Here is a 16,942-nt window from a genome sequence, read left to right as displayed (position 1 = left end):
AGCTTTCATGCTGTATGTGATGCAAAGCAGCCTCCCTTCACTGCAGGTATAGGAAGGAAAATATAAACTATGTACAGGTAAACTCCTTGACATTAATTATGTTTTCCTGAAGTGTAACCATTACTGATGGCGTACATACAGAAAGGTGTTTCTAAATAACTTCTTTCTTGATTTTTGCACTGTAAAAAATGGGAATATTTCAGAAATCACAATTAAATACAGTGTACAACTGCTGAAAAACATGACCACAAGCTATTGAATCACAAAAAAAATCCCAGAAGAAAAAACCAAAAAACCTTACCAACTGATGTTTAAATTTGCTCTCTCATCAGAGCTATTTCTTGACTAGGACCCTAGAAAATATTATAATAACTTTCATTTGGAACTGCTTCAGACTTTTAAATGCATTCACTGCAGAAAGGGATTAGTGTGCAGAACACAGGAGGGAGGTTAGAGGGTATGATAATTTATTATATACCACTGTGGTTTGAAACTGAGATACTTTTGTATGAATTTCTTTTTATGGTGAAAGCTCTGAATTCAGTCAATTGGTGCATGTAAATTCTGTGCCTCTCCTTACTGAGTGCAAATCATAGTGTCTATTTCCAGGACTATTTTAATATTGTCCTGAGTAGTAAAGCTATATCGTTGTGGAAAGCAAGCCATTTGACTAATGGAAGCATCGAGTCAGGATTCAATTCTCAAACCTTTGAAAACACAAGTACCCAAAAAATCAGAGCTCTGCTCTTACAGTGATGATGTAACCTGTAAAAAAATTTGCATATTTTTTGTAGCAAATTTATCAGTGACCACAAACATGAGCAATTTTGCTCTAACTTCTGCAGATATTCTGTAAATATTAACCACTTTAAGCCATCTGAAAGGAAAAAAATATATTGCATAAAAATATAATAAAAAAGCAAATGTCTTCATCTCATTCATGTAAGCTGAATCAACAGTGCAAACAAAATGGAATTGACTGAACAGTTGGAATATCATGATATTGGTACTGCAATTTCTTTAGCAGAAAAGCAGACTTCAGTAAAGCCAGTAAAATAAAAGGAAGATTGTTACCAATAGCTCTTCAAAACGTGTGTCAATATGAACTGCATCTTTTTGTCAGGTGAATGGAAAGAAGAGAAGCATGCTGAATGCATTTGAAGGTATGTTCACCTGTAAAAGCAGAAACAGGAAAAATCTTGTGTCAACTTTCCTGAAAAAAATATACTGGTTAGTTTAAATAGCCTTGTATGTTCTGCAATCCTATAAAAAAGAACTGATTTTTTTTTTTTTTTTTTTTACTGGAGATTGTATTTAAAATAGTTTCTTTTCTGCCAACCTTGTGTCTTATAAGATATTTATATTTGTTGTATTTACTTTTTTTCCCATTGCCTTTAAATTTCATCTATGTGAACTCTTAAAAATAATGCCTGGTGGCTGAAATGCTCTTCTGGTGTTTTTCTGAAGTTAATTTCATCAGGGTATTCAGTCTGAAAAATCTTACTGTCCTAAAAATTATTTCTTTCATAATTCTGGCCTGTATGAGGATGACTGTTCTTTTTGAGATTTGGAATGAAATGGAACATTCCATAAAACATTTGTATTTAAACCTGCATATGGTTCTCAGTTTGACTCTGGCAACCACGGATTTCTCTTCTACAAACTCCCCAATGCCTATTAGCTTACTTGTTTATATTAAATTTATCGCTGTTGGTCATATGGGATTTATATGGGATTCTGATTTAATTACCGAACCCTCAATTTTTCTTATTATCTTACTTATATTGATGGTCACAGCTAAGCCTTATTATAATGGTTGACAGAAATGCTTCATTATGAAGACTGAAAAAAGTGACATTAAGTACCTCATCCTTCCCTGGATCATAAGTTGTCTGTACTCTTTCTTCTTTCAGTGGTGGGCCTGCATTTTCTGTTATCATTTCTTAAAGCAATGAAGATGAATGCATTTTGCACATATACTTAAAAGCAATACATGCCTTAGACATACAGTGTTCACCTCATTATTTTCAAATGTTTCCTGAGAATCCTGGGCTTAGTGTTCGAAAAACTAAAATGCTAAGTCAGATTCTATTAGCAATGAAAATATTTAAAAAGCTAATCATAAAAGAATGGCTGTCCTGTCAGAGAATCTTCTTGTTACATGTTATTGCCAAGTCTAAAATTCACAACTTGGAATTAAATTTGATATTCAGTCTCAAGAACAAATGAATTCCCTAGTAAAATATTAATCCCTAGTGAGTAGGGTGCTACAAACTGAAGAGAAATCTGGGGAAAATGAATCCAATAACAACTGACATAACAGCCATATGTAGGTCAGGAATTGGAACTGCAGAAATTTTATATTACATTTGGTCTGTTCTAATAATCCCTTCTCAGATGTGAAATTAATCTAAATTCTTTTTCCAAAATAATGAATTTTGCTTAATATAGAAGGATGTATATGTAGGAGAAGGCTTCTAAAGATAGAACTAATAATATTTCAACAATTTTATTTATCAGAAATGTTATTTGTGTCTTTTGGGGGTGTTAGTTGTTAAAAATATTCATTAATTAAAGAAGGCTCTTTTTCTGCAAACCATCTGGCTGTTCTTTTCCAGTCTGCCAATGAAGTCATGCTACAGAAATGGTGATATGACAGTTATTTCTTTGCCAACAGATGATACCCTCAAAATTAGATATTATGGCTTCACCGAGAAGTTCAGTCAGTAAGAAAGATATTTATTCCAATATTTTTTGGTGTTTTCCCCACATTTTTCTACTTATTTCTTTAAAAACAAGCAGAGTATTAAGTTTTTCCATACGCACCCACAAATGTTTTACATTTTATGTACAAAGAAGTCTGCCTAAAATTGTGACCACTTAAATGTAACTTTGACAGGAAAGGAATCTGATCTGCAAAGAGTCGGTGTATCTGCATGGCATTCATGTGTAGTTCATGTGGGTTTTACACTATCTGTTACGCTGATCTGCTATTAATGCAAACTGTTAAGCTTTACTGTCACAGGGATACTTCACACACAAGAAAATTAGGAGGTGATGCCAAAACCTTATCTGATTTATGTGTCGAAATTTGGGATAGAACCACTGGCTTTAACCCTATTTCAGCAGTGAAACAGTAACAGATTTGGGGTCACAAGTTCTGCTCTGCTGCTTGTACAAACCATGGCACAAAGTAAAGAACGATAAAGCTGATGGCTTTAGAAGTCCAGGTAAGGCAGCCTGCATGGAGGAGCTGCCATTCAAGGGTAGCTTTTAGTACTCAAAATGTGTTTGGTGAAGAGGAGCATCCAGAAGCCAGCTTGCAAACTATGAGCAGAGGTGTCTGTTGAGCGGCTGTCTTTGCTCCTTTCTGTATATTTTGCAAAAATTAGGTCCCCTGAGACGTTTCAAGATAATACTTTGGTTGTTTTAAAGAGTTTACTGTGAAGTCTGTTACACACTCTGTTTCATCTGACAGCACGAAGATGAATTTTAATGATGCACCTAAGACTTGTTTTGTTGAACTTCATGACCATGGTATATATCATATGAAAGTGTGGAGCTGCCTCCTCTTCATGTTCACAAGTCATTTCTACTGATGTTAGGAAACAGGCAGCAAAGATCGGTTTCAAGAAAGAGTTAAGGGTTTGAAATATTGATGATATTTAGCTCCTTAAATTATAAAGCAGACACACTTACATCGCAGGGCTTTTTTGTTGTGATTATTATTTTTGTGTTTGTCTTTTAATTGTGGAAGTTTTTCCACCCAAGTGCTTTTTTGATTGACATAAGAAGCATCATCTTTCCTGAGCAGGCTAACTGGTTTTTACTGCTGAGTAATTCACATGAAATTTAATTAAGCCTTTGACCTGATGTCCCAGTTGATTCTTGGCACAGGAGGAGTCTAGGCCACTTTGTTTCCTAGGAAACCAAAAAGAAAGTCCCTGTTACCATTGCAAAGAATTTAAATTTCCTTGATTTTGTACAGCAAAATATCATGCTACAGTAGCTATATTATTTTCTGTTCCTTACGCATTGGGAGGTTACAGTTAGTGCTCAAAGAGAGGCATTTGTTCTTCTAAGCTTTGTTTAACATCCAAAGAAATGCTGCATGATTTTTCTGGTTCTATGGATACTTGCTATGTTTTTCTTTACAATATGCCTTTACCCATTGAAACATTTCTGGTATTTTACTGAATGAGTCAATGATAAAGTTGAGTCAGTAGACATCAGCAAGAATTCAAATTCAAATAATCCAAATAGTTCACTTCTTAAAACCTGGATAATTTATTTTCTGAGGTGGAATTACTCTGTTCTGTGTTTCTGTGAACCTCTGAGAAGGTTACTCTGACATATCTCATGCTTTAGGTGAATGCTAAAGCAACTCAGCAGATTAATAACAAAAGCAGATCACAGGTTTTTTTCTGTTAACTTGCTGGATCAATACCACAGCTGTAGCAGGCAGCAATGCTGAATTCCTTATACACCTTCAGTTAACATTAACAGAATTTAGCTTTCTTGTGTCAAAATAACAGAGGAAATTTTTCATGAGTATCATAAATGGGATAATTTATACTTTTTATATAATGAGAATAAAATTAAAGCAATTAGAATAGACTATTTTGGATTTATTTTTGGTCACAATGAGCTGGTTAGAGACCAACACTCACCACAAAAAAAAAGAAAAACCAGCTCAAATTTTTCCCCAAGTCTGTGTTCAACTGGCCATACCATTTGGCTTTAAATAGTACTATGCATCAACTAAATCTTCTCGTACGGCTGCATGTCCCTTATTCAGATTTATATCCATTATAAATCTATATGCACATAGAGGAAGAAGCTCTACTACAGGGAGAAGTAAAGCAATTGCCAGTAAAACAAATCTTAAAGCCATTGCATTTTGATGAGTTTCAATTGTGACAACAAATCAGAAGACTTAACATCAGTGAATTCAGCTCATATGGACTTTGATCACTTCCAACAGATCACATTGCTTTGATTAAAGGATGTAAGAGAAGCCTTTATGTCTGGCTCTGTTGAAATAATTAGCCAAATTTTTATGGGCTCAAATGGGCCAGGATTTCACGCTTTAATGTCAGGAAAAAAAGAACAAGTCCTCTTGAAGAACTGATGCATTTGCTTTACAGTTATAGGAGTATACCTTTCCTATTGCAATCCTAAACAATTAAACATCAGAATAGCATTCAGTTAAAAGCTGGTGCTGTGAGAAGGGACTATCAGTACTTGTTCTGTTTAACTCTAAAAGGCCAACTCTTTTATTTAACAGGTTAGGTGATGATGTGTGTAGTGTCTTTTTACTTGTAGAAAGTTTTTCATCTCTTTTAGACAGGTGTATAACAAGGAAGACCTCTGTGTTTCTACACACATTAGAAAAAAACACCTGCTCAGTAATCTTGGAGCTGTGGATGGCCCACTCCTGGAAGTGTTCAAGGCCAGGCTGGCTGGGGTTTTGAGCAACCTGGTCTAGTGGAAGGTGCCCTGCTCATGGCAGAGGATTTGGAACTAGATGGCCTTTAAGAACTCTTCTAACCAAATCATTCTCTGATTATTTGATTGATTGATTGTTCTATTCCATGATTAATGACATCAAGTGGTTCAACAATGACATAGACTGTACATCTGGGAGTGGAGACTGTCTCAGTGTTTTGAATTTGCAGCAGTACTTGAAAGAGAGTTGGTAAGAAGGGAATCCTTATGTTGCTATTTTTCTTGAGAGCTGATTTATCTTTCATGTTACTGTACTCGTGGTCTTAGGCAATTGGCACATGTTTTTATACATCAGTGAAAAGAACATAATGAACGGGACAAGTGCTGGCATCTGAATTTATGGTTTGTGTTCTCAAAAATTTTCTTTCCTCTGTGAAAGTGTCTCCCTGTTCCCTCCACTGCTGTAAACTGTGTTAGCTCCTAAAATAACTTTAAAATAACCAGTATTATTGTAGTTTTCATCTACTGCTATAAATACATCATTCTGAGAAATATATTCATGTGATTTACCAATGCCATGAAATTTAGGATCTTATGAAATCTCAGCTAACTTTTCCTTGTATGGTTTAAAATACTCTCAGCATATTCTGTTTAAGGATAATGTAATTTGAGGAGAAAAAAGATTTCACAAGTGCATTCTTTAGCCAGTATCTATATTACCTTTTCTTTGCTAATTGCATGTAAAATCTGCAGATGCTGTGATTTTTAATCTTGCAATATTCTTAATGTAACTATGTATTTCTTCCCCTCCACCCTGAGCACTCAACTGATGTTATATATTCTAAAGCTACATATTCCCCTATTTGTATTTTGTGTTTCATATGGAGATAAGTGGGGATGAAATGTTTTGTCTTTGTGCTGAGCCCTGCAGCCCCAAACAGTTACTCAAGATTTGTCTGCTTCTGCTGCTGTCTAATCTCAAGTTGAAGCTGGAATGCGAAGTAAGATTTAAAAGGTTCATCATCTTCTTCTATCCCCTAAACACACAAACATCTTCAGTGCAGTTATTAAAAAAAACCCCACAGTCCTTCATCTGCTGTTAAAGAATCATTGCCTGCCCGTGTCAGCAATAAGAGAAGTGTAGAAAGAAGAGTGAAGGACTATTTCTCAAAATTGTCTCATAGATTTGTAAAACAGTTTCAGGAAATGATTCTTAATATTTCACATTATGTATGATGAGCATTTATGAAAACCTTCCCGAGCTTCTCTTTCTTCAGAAATGCACATGTTGAGTAAACATTGGTTTCATTTTTTAAAAGTTATTATTATAGAAGCATGTTGAAAAAGAATCCTGCAGCTGTTACCTTTTAGGAAAAATGTATAGCAATAGTTGGTGATATTTTCTCTCACAAAATGCTTAAATTTTTAGACACTTGTAATTTTGTCATTAAAGTGACAATATCAACCCAGATATTTAGAGGGTTGAGCAGGGTTTTTTTATTTCTTTCTGTTTATTTTTTCTCTTCCAATTGCATTAACAGCTTCCAAGTTTTGGGATGCCAGGATAATAGATTTCGAATTTTGGCGAGAAATGAAACAATAGTAAACATAGATTGGAATCAGTATGAGTGATGCTGTTCAATGTCAACAGTGACTAAAATTGCCTTCCAAATCACTGATGCTCTGTGGGTCTGTTTTCCTTAAATTAATTTCTGCTTTTTGAAGATCGTTAATTTAAATTGCAAGTCATGTACCTAGTGACTCCTTCATCTGCCTCACATCACCATTTCCAGAGCAACCTGATGATGCATGTTGTGGATGAATTCACATTTGAGGGCCACATTTCATATCCTATTCATTTCATTTTATTATGCCTACCCGTTTTACAACAAAGGGATCATTAATGTTTCAATGCTACTAAATGTAAAAAAAGGAGACTGTTAGTTTAATTTCAGCTTCTGTGAGTAGTCTTGGTTTTAAGCACTGCTTCAGAGCCAGTGACTGAGCACATTTCATCTTCCATACAAATTGAAGCCAGTGAAATAAGATACCTAGCATTTGTAAAGTCAGTTAAATACAGTAAGTGCAGTACATAAAAATATAATAACAATTGCCCTCTCATTTCCCTAGTTCTATATTTGTATAAAGATTGTGACAGATGGGAGGAAGGAAAGCCAGAGCTCAGAAACAAGAACTGTAAAGAAGAAAAGAAACAGCACAGACACTGTCTGCTCTTAGAGAGATGAAGAAAGTTAAGAATTCATACTCTCTTAGGCAACACAGTTCCAGAGGTGAGAGGTTGCAAAACTCTCAGATCTGTTTTGAATCCTCCTCCATTCTCAGGAGGCTTATATAGAAACACAACCCCAGTGTTTCACATTTATTTAGTTAAGCCTCCCTTCTTGTCATAGATGAACTTGAGATGAAATCCTGGCCTGAGTGAAGTCAGTGAAATATTTCCTGGCAACTGCATGGAACAGAGTGACACTGTATATGCAGTACACCCTCTCTGTTGCTTTCCTCCCTTTATCTTCAACACTATCAAAGTGTAAATATTTTCCTCTCTTTAATGACTGTGACTTCCTGGTAGAAGTTGTATAACAGTGTTTGCGCAAAACCATTCTATAACTATACGTAACACACAGTTCCTGAGACCAAGGTCTCAAAGGTATCTATCAGGAGATGTGGAAATATATTGTTACCTTAACAAGAGCTTATTTGATTGACAAGAAAAGATCTTTTATGGTGGTCTGTCTAACCTACTGAGCTAATGTGTTTCAATTTGCACAAGAGCACCTCAAACTTGTGAAGGATTTGGATTGGAAATGTCCTGAAGGCTAAGGCCTCCATGTATGACTGTATAAAAGAAGGGGAAGAGAGCATGCTGATGATGGTTGGAAGGCATACTGGACTATTGGAGGTGTGAGATACCACATTTCCCTAAATCCCACCTTCTGTTGGGATTTGGAATAGTAGTTATTTGTTTCAATAGATACTATATCTGTCCTGTTTCCCAGGCAGAGCAACCTGCTTTCTGCAGCTGCCACACTAATAGCTGGAGCCTGCTCAAACCAAAAAACCTTTTCTCTCATATGAGAACTTACTTGTTCTGAATGAAACACTACTGGTTAGAGGCTGAGGTTAAAAGCAGCAAATCTGAGAATCACCTGACCTGTCTCCATCTTTGTGATATCTGGGTCAGGGTTTTCCTAGCTGCAAAACACTTTGAGGGTTTTGTTTGTCTTTTTGTTTTCTTTTCCTTTTCATGGTCACATTTCACTTTAAACATGGGAGCAATGTTCATATTAAAGTTACTGCCCACTCCGGTGGTTCACTTTGCATGTGCTGATCCTCATGTAACATCTAAAGTCTAACACATACATTCTAGTAGAAATTAGGCTATGATTCCCGTGTCAGTCAAAACATTAGGAAAGAATTAAAGTTTTCAGTTCCCAGGGAGGATCACAGAATAATGTTAGGCCACTCACAGCCTGTCACTATCTGATATGCTAAGGATTAGGGAAAACTCAAAATTCAGGCTTTTCCAGATAAGGCAGACTACTTTGTGTAACAGTAGCTTCTTTCTTTCTGTGAAAAAATGAATTGAATATATTGCTTTAATCTTAGACAGATGAAGGCCTAGTGTACAAAGCCCTCAAAAATTCATCACAATGAGGGTAAATTGTGGTATTTCCTATCCAGTTAGCTGAACAGCAGCCAGAGAGAGTTTAAAATCAACAGATGGCAACTGCTTCACTCTTGTATCATCTTCTGCCTTATTTTACTTTGTCTTTCTGTTTTGGTTAGCTAGCCTGCAGGAATATAATCTCTTTAAATCTAGAAAAGGAAACCCTGCAATAATCTATCACCCCATGAAGTTATCCCTTTTTTTCCCTAATGTAACACTTAGAAATGTGACAAGTGACTGTTGTCCTGCCAAAAGGCAAAGCTGGAGACTGAAAGGAGCATAAAGCAGAAATTGTGAACAAAGAAAAAACCAAATAGCAAAAAATCAAGAGACATCAAAGTTCTCTATTCCATCTACCTGAACTGTGGCAAGATCATCTATATCTAAGGTATATATGAAAAAATATTTTATTATTTTACTCCCAAAGAGTGACCTGTAATATCTAGGAAGCCTGGCAGAATTCTTTCCTATTGTAAATTTGGATTTTCAAAAATCTTAACTTTTCAAGAAATTTTCATTTTTTAAATTTTAAAGATCATATTAACCACAGGGAGATAGAGCTAAGCAAACACTTACCACTCCTAGAAATCCTTTTTGCAACTCTTAGCACCCTGGAACAATAATGGATAGAAATCAATCACAGAACAGTGGATTGGAAAGGAGGACACTGAGGACTGGAAGCCACAACTGAGGCCTCCATTTCTGCCACAAAAAAAAAAAAAAAAAAAAAAACCCAAAAAAAAAAAACCCAAAAAAAAACCAAAAAACACCAAAAAAACCCCCAGTCTTTGCATCTCTAGCAGTAAAATCTTCTCTGTAAAGAAAACACCCAAGTGTATATTCCAGCAGAAGGCTCTCTGAGTTCAGCTGAGATCTGATTCATTACAAACTGATTATGAGCTTCAGGATTTTACATGTTGATCCTTATTAGCCCATTTAGGTAATGTACAGAGCTGCACTGCTGGCAAGTTTGACTGCAAAGCAGAAAGTCAAATATTCTTCTCTCTGTTGCTGTTAATTTTACCTGCAAGTTTCCATGGGTGCCTTTACTTTGACCAGCGTTGTACTTAAATCCTGGACAAAACAATATTCTCCAAAAGAACTAATATTTCATCTGAAGTCTATTGCACCTGATACCTTTGCATTTCCTTGCATTAGAATCTCTCTAACTTGGATCCCTTGCCAAAGTGTTTTCAAATTGTTTGTTTTCTGCTGAAGCTTGTTAAGGGCTTTCTCTTTAAAATTTTTTGCTTAGTTATTCTTCAAGCATAATTTTTTTTTCTTAGGGTGAATTAATTCCTATGATCCCATTACAAATTCAAATCTGTTGTTTCATGCTAGTTTGCCTTATTTTATTCTAAATTGCGTATCTTAATTGTGATTGTGCAGTCAGTCATTTTAAATTGAATTGGGTGCCTTGCTCACTGCCAGGTATACTAGGCTTCACAAACTCTGAGATTTGTGGCAGGAAGCCTGGATCCGTACAGTTGTGTATGCTTAGGTTCTGGTCTTGGCAAGGTATATTTTCACACCAGAATTCACTGATTGCCAAAATACGTTGGCTTTTATCCTAGTCCTGTTCTAATCAGGCCACTGGCAACCCAGAAACTCATGAAATGGGAAATGGAAAACAAACAGATTGTTATTTTAATTCAATGCCAAGAAAGAACCTGAAACGGCAGCATATTCAGTTACACAAATGGTAGAAGGAATCTAGAAAAGAAGGCATTTGGCTTCCAGTGAAAGCACTGGTTGGAGAAATTTTAGAGAAAGGGTGCAATCAACAGGACAATACGTTATGAAAGTTAGATGGAACTGTGCCAGGGGCAGCTTAATACTATATGCTAAGGAGAGCTTAAAGTCAAATCAAATTACTGCCCTGGCTGCTTTGATAGAGTTTGTACAGATTCATCTGTGTGGAACACGAAATCTGTACAGATCGAAATCCAGGGCCTCAGCAGGGAGAATACAGTGCTGGGTCTATATCATTGACAGCCCAATCAGGTCAGCAGCACTGACTGCAACGTGTAGAGACAGATCAGGTCAAGGAGGCAGCAAGGGCAGAAAAAACAACCTTATTGTATTACTTCAATTACCCCCATCCTAACTGGGCAAATGTCACAGGGGAGCATGAAGCAGAGTTAAAATGTTTAGGTTCTCTCTATGGTTGCTGATTGAGTGCTCGAGAGGAAGTAGCATCCTTAGCTTGGTGCCAAACTATATCCAGAGTCATGTTCAAAAATCTGTTTTCGGAAGTGCTGCTCTGTAAAAGTGGGCATGAGGTTCCCAGTGGGCTTCTCTACAGATCCACCACAGCCATGCTTAGCTTCAAAGACAACCATGTCAAGATCAGGGAGTTTGTTTAAAAGAAGAAGGAACAGCTAAAAGAGTATATCTTATTGCGCAGCACTAGAAGGACATGACCCTGCTCAAGGGAGAAACAGAGAAGTTCTTAAAGGGGAGATCTAGGGCTGCTTCCACAGAGGGAACAGCTAAGGACCTTTCACAGCTGGCTCAGAGGAGAAGTGACGGCGTCAACCAAATCGTGTGCGGCACTGAGAGGATGGAGGGAGGTTGACTCCATGATCTCTCCCAGTCAAGGAAAAACTGATGGTCAAATGGAGCTAAAAGAAACCAGGTTCAAAGCAAACAAATGGGTGTGGTTCTTCAAGCAACAGAGAGACATTCAGTCAGCTTCCTCACTAAAGAGTTTTGCAGGTGCAAAAATTTCAACATAGTTCAAGGGGAGACAAGTCTTGGAAGAGAGAGATTTTTTTGGGTTACCAATCATATAAGTCATAGTAGGCCCAGGAATTCTTAGCTGAAAATGTCTGGAGGTGGGAAAACTGTTAAGAAGAAATATCCTATAAGTTTGCTCTATTCTTAGTCTTCCCTAGGCATCTGTTTATGGCTACTGTTTTATTCCCCCAAGATACTTTTATTGTGCCGGGGGAAACATAAGGGTTCAGGGAGGCTCAAGGAAGAACCATCAAGTTGCAGGAAGACCTTATCCTGTCCTATTTCATCAGGAATGGTTATTGTTAGAGATAGAATAGTGGGCTCAATGAAGAGTTCACAGGGTCTACATTGCCCCAAACCAGCAAACCAATGTATTTTTCAAGCCCAAGGGGAAACTGGAGAGAAACAAGTTTAACCCTGCAAGTACGAGAGAGCAACTATACTGAGTCACCTGTTCTTGTGGCTGCTGCCTGAGATCTGGTCACAGCTGGCAGAGGCACTTTGGGGGGCCGGGGAGCACTGGTCAGCTCTTCACTCATCAAACCTATGCTCTTGACACCTGAATTCTAAAAAGGGCAGAGAAATGGGCAAAGCAGTAAGTGATGAAATTAATCAATTAATTTTTATAGGAAAAAAAACCCACCTTTTTGATGAGTGCCCGGTTGTAATGGGATAGAAAAGCAGGAGAAAAATGCCAACCAGCTGTATGTAAGTCACTGGGCAGACTTTCAGAGAGCAGAATTTCTGCAGCTTTAGCAAAGTGCCAATCTCTGAATTCAGGGCAATAACATCAAAGACATTTGATGTTATTTTGATGTTCATTGGTAGTCCTTCAAGAATAATTTTTCAGCTAGAGTAGGAAAAATATGAAGACTCCTTCATGCTGTGTTTCAAGGCATCTCAGAATTTTAAACCAAAACTATGTATAGATTACACTAGGTTTGCCTTGGATTGACATACATATCGGCATATATTGTCTAAGGTACCTATCTGCCTTTGAACAGAATAGAACTTGATAATGTGAATAGTCACAGTCATTGTCTTTTCTTGTATTATTTTTGACTAAACATATATTCAGCATTAATTTGCATGTAACCTAGGAGTCTTAGCATGTTTTTTTTAAAAGGATGAAATCAACAATGTTCTATAGAAATTCCTTTTTTGGTAACAAGCTGAGGGCATCAGTGTCCCTGTTGCACTGTTTAATATTTATCTTTAGAATTCTAAAGAAGTTTATAATTTTTTAGTAAGCTTAATAAGGGAGGCCAAAAGTACATAGGAAAACCCTTTCTTCTTTTAAATTGAAAACTGTTGTGCTTTTCTGCAATAGATTATTTTACTGTTTTCAGATAGCAGACCACACACTAATTTTCTTTCTCAAAAAAAACCCATCTCACATTGCATGACCCAATGAAACAAGCACTAAAAACAAGTGTCTGTTGCTTGTATATTTTACTTAACTGTTTTGTAAGAAAGAAGCCTGCATAAAAGCTTGACCTTTTGAATCATTTCAAAGATTCAGTGGACAAGTTGAATCTGATATGTACTTCTTTATGTACTTCAAAGAGCTTGCTTCTTTAGTAAGTGAGTCATTATTAAAATTTACATAGGAATTCAGCAATGAGGTGCAGCATGTTCTGTTTGTAATTATGTCATGAGTATAATTATCAAACTCAGTGAATGCACGCATGTACATTCCCCTTTATGAGAAGGCAAACATCAGTGTTTGGCCATACTTCATAACATTATCTGTAGGGCTCATTCATTTTTTTTAATTTTTATTCAATATTATTGTAAGTAAAAAGACTAATTATTACAAATAATGCATGTCAATAATGGAACCTCTCAAGGAAAATACCTCATAATTACTGTACGCCTGAGCTGAAGAGAAGAAAAAGAAACAAAGCTCCAGATCTGTTTTATAGTACTTTCATCAGATGAAAGGAGATCCCTATAAACACCATGACCAAAAGCTCGTCTGTAGTCTTTATATTCCTAGCCTTCTTGGAAGCACTGGTAAAACTCCCTATAAACTCAATTATGTTCCTGCCAAAATTGTGTGCCAGCAAATACGAGATTCAGCTGGTAATGGTCAAAGTTATACCAATTTGGCTTACCTTTGTCATAAAGTGCAATGAATTCACAAAAAAAGGACCAGTTCAAAGAAAAAACGCATTTAGTTTTTTATATGCTTTCATATATTTCAGTAGGATGAAATGAAATCCTGTGGAAATAAATGGAAGAGATTTCACTAACTTCAAAGAATTTGAACTAAGTTTGTGGTTTGAAATCATTAATGTAAACGTCAAAAAAATTTCTGGCCACGAATAAAATGATGAAACAAAATGGATGTAGATTGAAAAGACAAATTTGCAAGGTCCAAATACTCTCCCAGTTACTCAGCCTAATTAGACTCTTATTGTTGCATAGACACATTCATTTCTTCAGGACTACTCAAGCTGTTTACAGTATTCCACAGCAACAAAGGCAGCAAAATCTCCAAATAAAATTAGCCTGGAGAAAAGAACCTGCATTTTTACTTTTATCAAATTAAGTTTCCATAAACATTGATATAAGCAGTATATTTTTTTCAGGGATGCTGGCAGGAACACAGAATGGGAGGAATAATCTTTTAGATGGACTGCCCTGTGACAAGTTTACATAGGCAAATTTTGCACTACAAGAATGAATTTGTAAACACAAAATCATCAATTTTTATTTAATAGCAGTTCTTTCAAGGACAGAAGAGTGCATTCAAAACTCATTTACTAGACCTTTATTTCATCACATTTCATTCAACACAAAAACTAAAATACATACTTGTTAGCGAGGCAAATACTGTCCTTTAGGGATATACATTTTTAGTGAACTGAACTTCAAAACTAACTATTCTTTTGAATTCTAAGTTCAACATTTTATTTCCATTTCATCTAAGCATATTTAATAATAAAAAAATTCCAAATACTAAGGAGGTATTTTCTGTCTGAAGCCAGTTGTAAAACCCAATCCACCTCAGTGTCACTAAAATAACAACAAAAAGAAAATGCAGCCAAGGATTTTTACTGCTGCTTATTTTGCACAACTGACTTGAAAGCACTTTATGCTAGAACCCCTGAGGACTAGATAGGATTTAAGAGACTTAGTGCTGCTTTCAAAAATTGGCTCATGAACACCTGCCCCTGCCACTGAGGCTTGCTTACAAATGTGTGTTTCTGCGAGGATGTGTACAGGAGGGGTTTTTAGGGAGCCGTAAGCTGGCTCTGTCAGAGCTTGTCCATTGGCTTGGGCCAATTCTGTGCTGTGAAGAGCCACCACAGGCCTGGGAGCACTGCCATGGTACAGCCCTGCCCTCAGCAGGGTTTGATAGTACAGGCACAGGGGGCACAGGCACAGTCACACTGCTCCTGGAGGTGTATGCCAGCCTGGGGACATCACACTGAATGGGTTAGAGTGGACTAGGTGACACTTCTGGGGTGGTCATGAAGGATCTGTACCAGAGCACATAGAAAGTCTTCCTTGGAACACTAGAGAAAAAATAATGTGTATGTGAGCAAGGCATAGTACAAGATACATCTGTATCCCATGTTGGTAGGTGCAAGTGCTAATGGATTTCATGTACAGTAGCTAATTTGAAGCATGATGTCCCAGCCTATCACCAGCTCATCTACCCGTCGATCTACCCTTTTCAAAAGACTTATATGTTCTCTATTTTGTAAATTTTCTATTCTTGTTCCGGCCCGTATTCCATCCATTCAATGTCCTTTGAGCAGTTCCCACAAATAAATGCTGGTGACTGCCGAAGTCTCTTAATATCTCTTGAATGGAGCTAGGTGTTGCTGCAGGATGTGCTGCAGAAACCTGCATTACAGTGAAAAGAATGCATGTGTACTTACTCTGCTTCCTTAGAGGGATGATCAACCTTGCCTGTGGCCATTTTCACTGGCTTCTTGCAGATCTACCAGCTCTGTCCACAAAGTATCTTCCACCCCAAGTGCATTCTGCCTCTTGCCACTTCAGTCTCATTGTGCTTCTCAGATTTTCTCTTAATGTCTTCAGCACATTCTTGTTACTGCATGTATTTGTAAGTTTGTGGTTTAGGCAATAAAGACCATCATAGAACTGTCTTATCTCCAGAGTTTTCATTACTCTCTGGTTCTTTTGTGTAGCCTCCCAATTGCTATTGTTTCTTCCAAGTTAAAATCAGAGTCTCTAAAAAATCTTTTTTCCAAGATTTAGATCACAAGTTACAAACCAAGATCTGAAATTACAGATTTCTATAAGAGATTACAGATGTTTCAGAAAAGCATTTTATTTTTTTTCACATGCAGCTGATACTATGCAAAAACACCATTTTGAAAGGGATGTTTTATTTTCATGAACTCATTATCATAAGCAGAAAATTTTCCTGGCCAAGCATCTTTTTCAGGAAAAAAACAAAAAAACCTTCAGGTTTTCGTTCCTTTACTTTCTCTCCCCATCCTCATTTCTTCCCAGTTTTTGCTCCTCCTGCTTCTACTCCTGCTTGTATTTTCTGATCTTTCTTAACAACACCTAGCTGATTGTATGCCTTGCTCTCAGGCAGGATTTAGGAGATGTTTAAACTAGAACCAATACTCAACTCAACTCTACTGTATCAAAAAGGAATTGAGCAGAAAAATAATAAAAACTCTTGTCCCACTTGTCAGTGCCAGAGCCAAAGTTCTTTCCCAACAGCTGCTGGTCTGAGTCACTCTTCTCATCTCACATGAGGCCTATGCTGGCAAATTTCTTTTCTGAATTTTCCTACATAAGTTTTCTGGAGATCTGCTGCTTTCCTAGCTGTGGCAGTGCTGAGCAGCCCCCAGCTAAGGACTGCTGTGATTTACAGACAGCACGTACCTTCATCCAAAGCATGCAGTCCAGTAGGCATTTTCAGAGCATGCCTAGTGGAACAGATCCTATACTAATACACAATTTTTCTTGGATTATGCTAAGAAATAAAAAATTAAGAGAAAAGAAAATCTAGTCTAACTTTCCTTGTATTTCCCAAATTAGGATTCCTTTTCAGTGTCACATAATATCTGTCTC

General features: G+C 36.8%; 1 long non-coding RNA gene across 1 annotated transcript in view; it reads right to left on the bottom strand.

Moving 5' to 3' along the window:
* Positions 1 to 16,942, bottom strand: part of LOC116442753 — a 128,747-nt gene that overhangs the window by 24,232 nt on the left and 87,573 nt on the right. Inside the window, exons 3-5 of the long non-coding RNA XR_004239636.1 lie at positions 9,713 to 9,747; positions 3,870 to 3,921; positions 1,075 to 1,173 (exon numbers count right to left, since the gene is read on the bottom strand). This is a non-coding gene — a long non-coding RNA (uncharacterized LOC116442753). The remainder of the gene's footprint in view (positions 1 to 1,074; positions 1,174 to 3,869; positions 3,922 to 9,712; positions 9,748 to 16,942) is intronic.

This window comes from Corvus moneduloides, chromosome 4 (assembly GCF_009650955.1).
Source record: "Corvus moneduloides isolate bCorMon1 chromosome 4, bCorMon1.pri, whole genome shotgun sequence".
Lineage (NCBI taxonomy): Eukaryota > Metazoa > Chordata > Aves > Passeriformes > Corvidae > Corvus > Corvus moneduloides.
The sequence above is the reverse complement of the archived record's forward strand: the minus strand, read 5'-3'. Positions and strand labels throughout refer to the sequence as shown.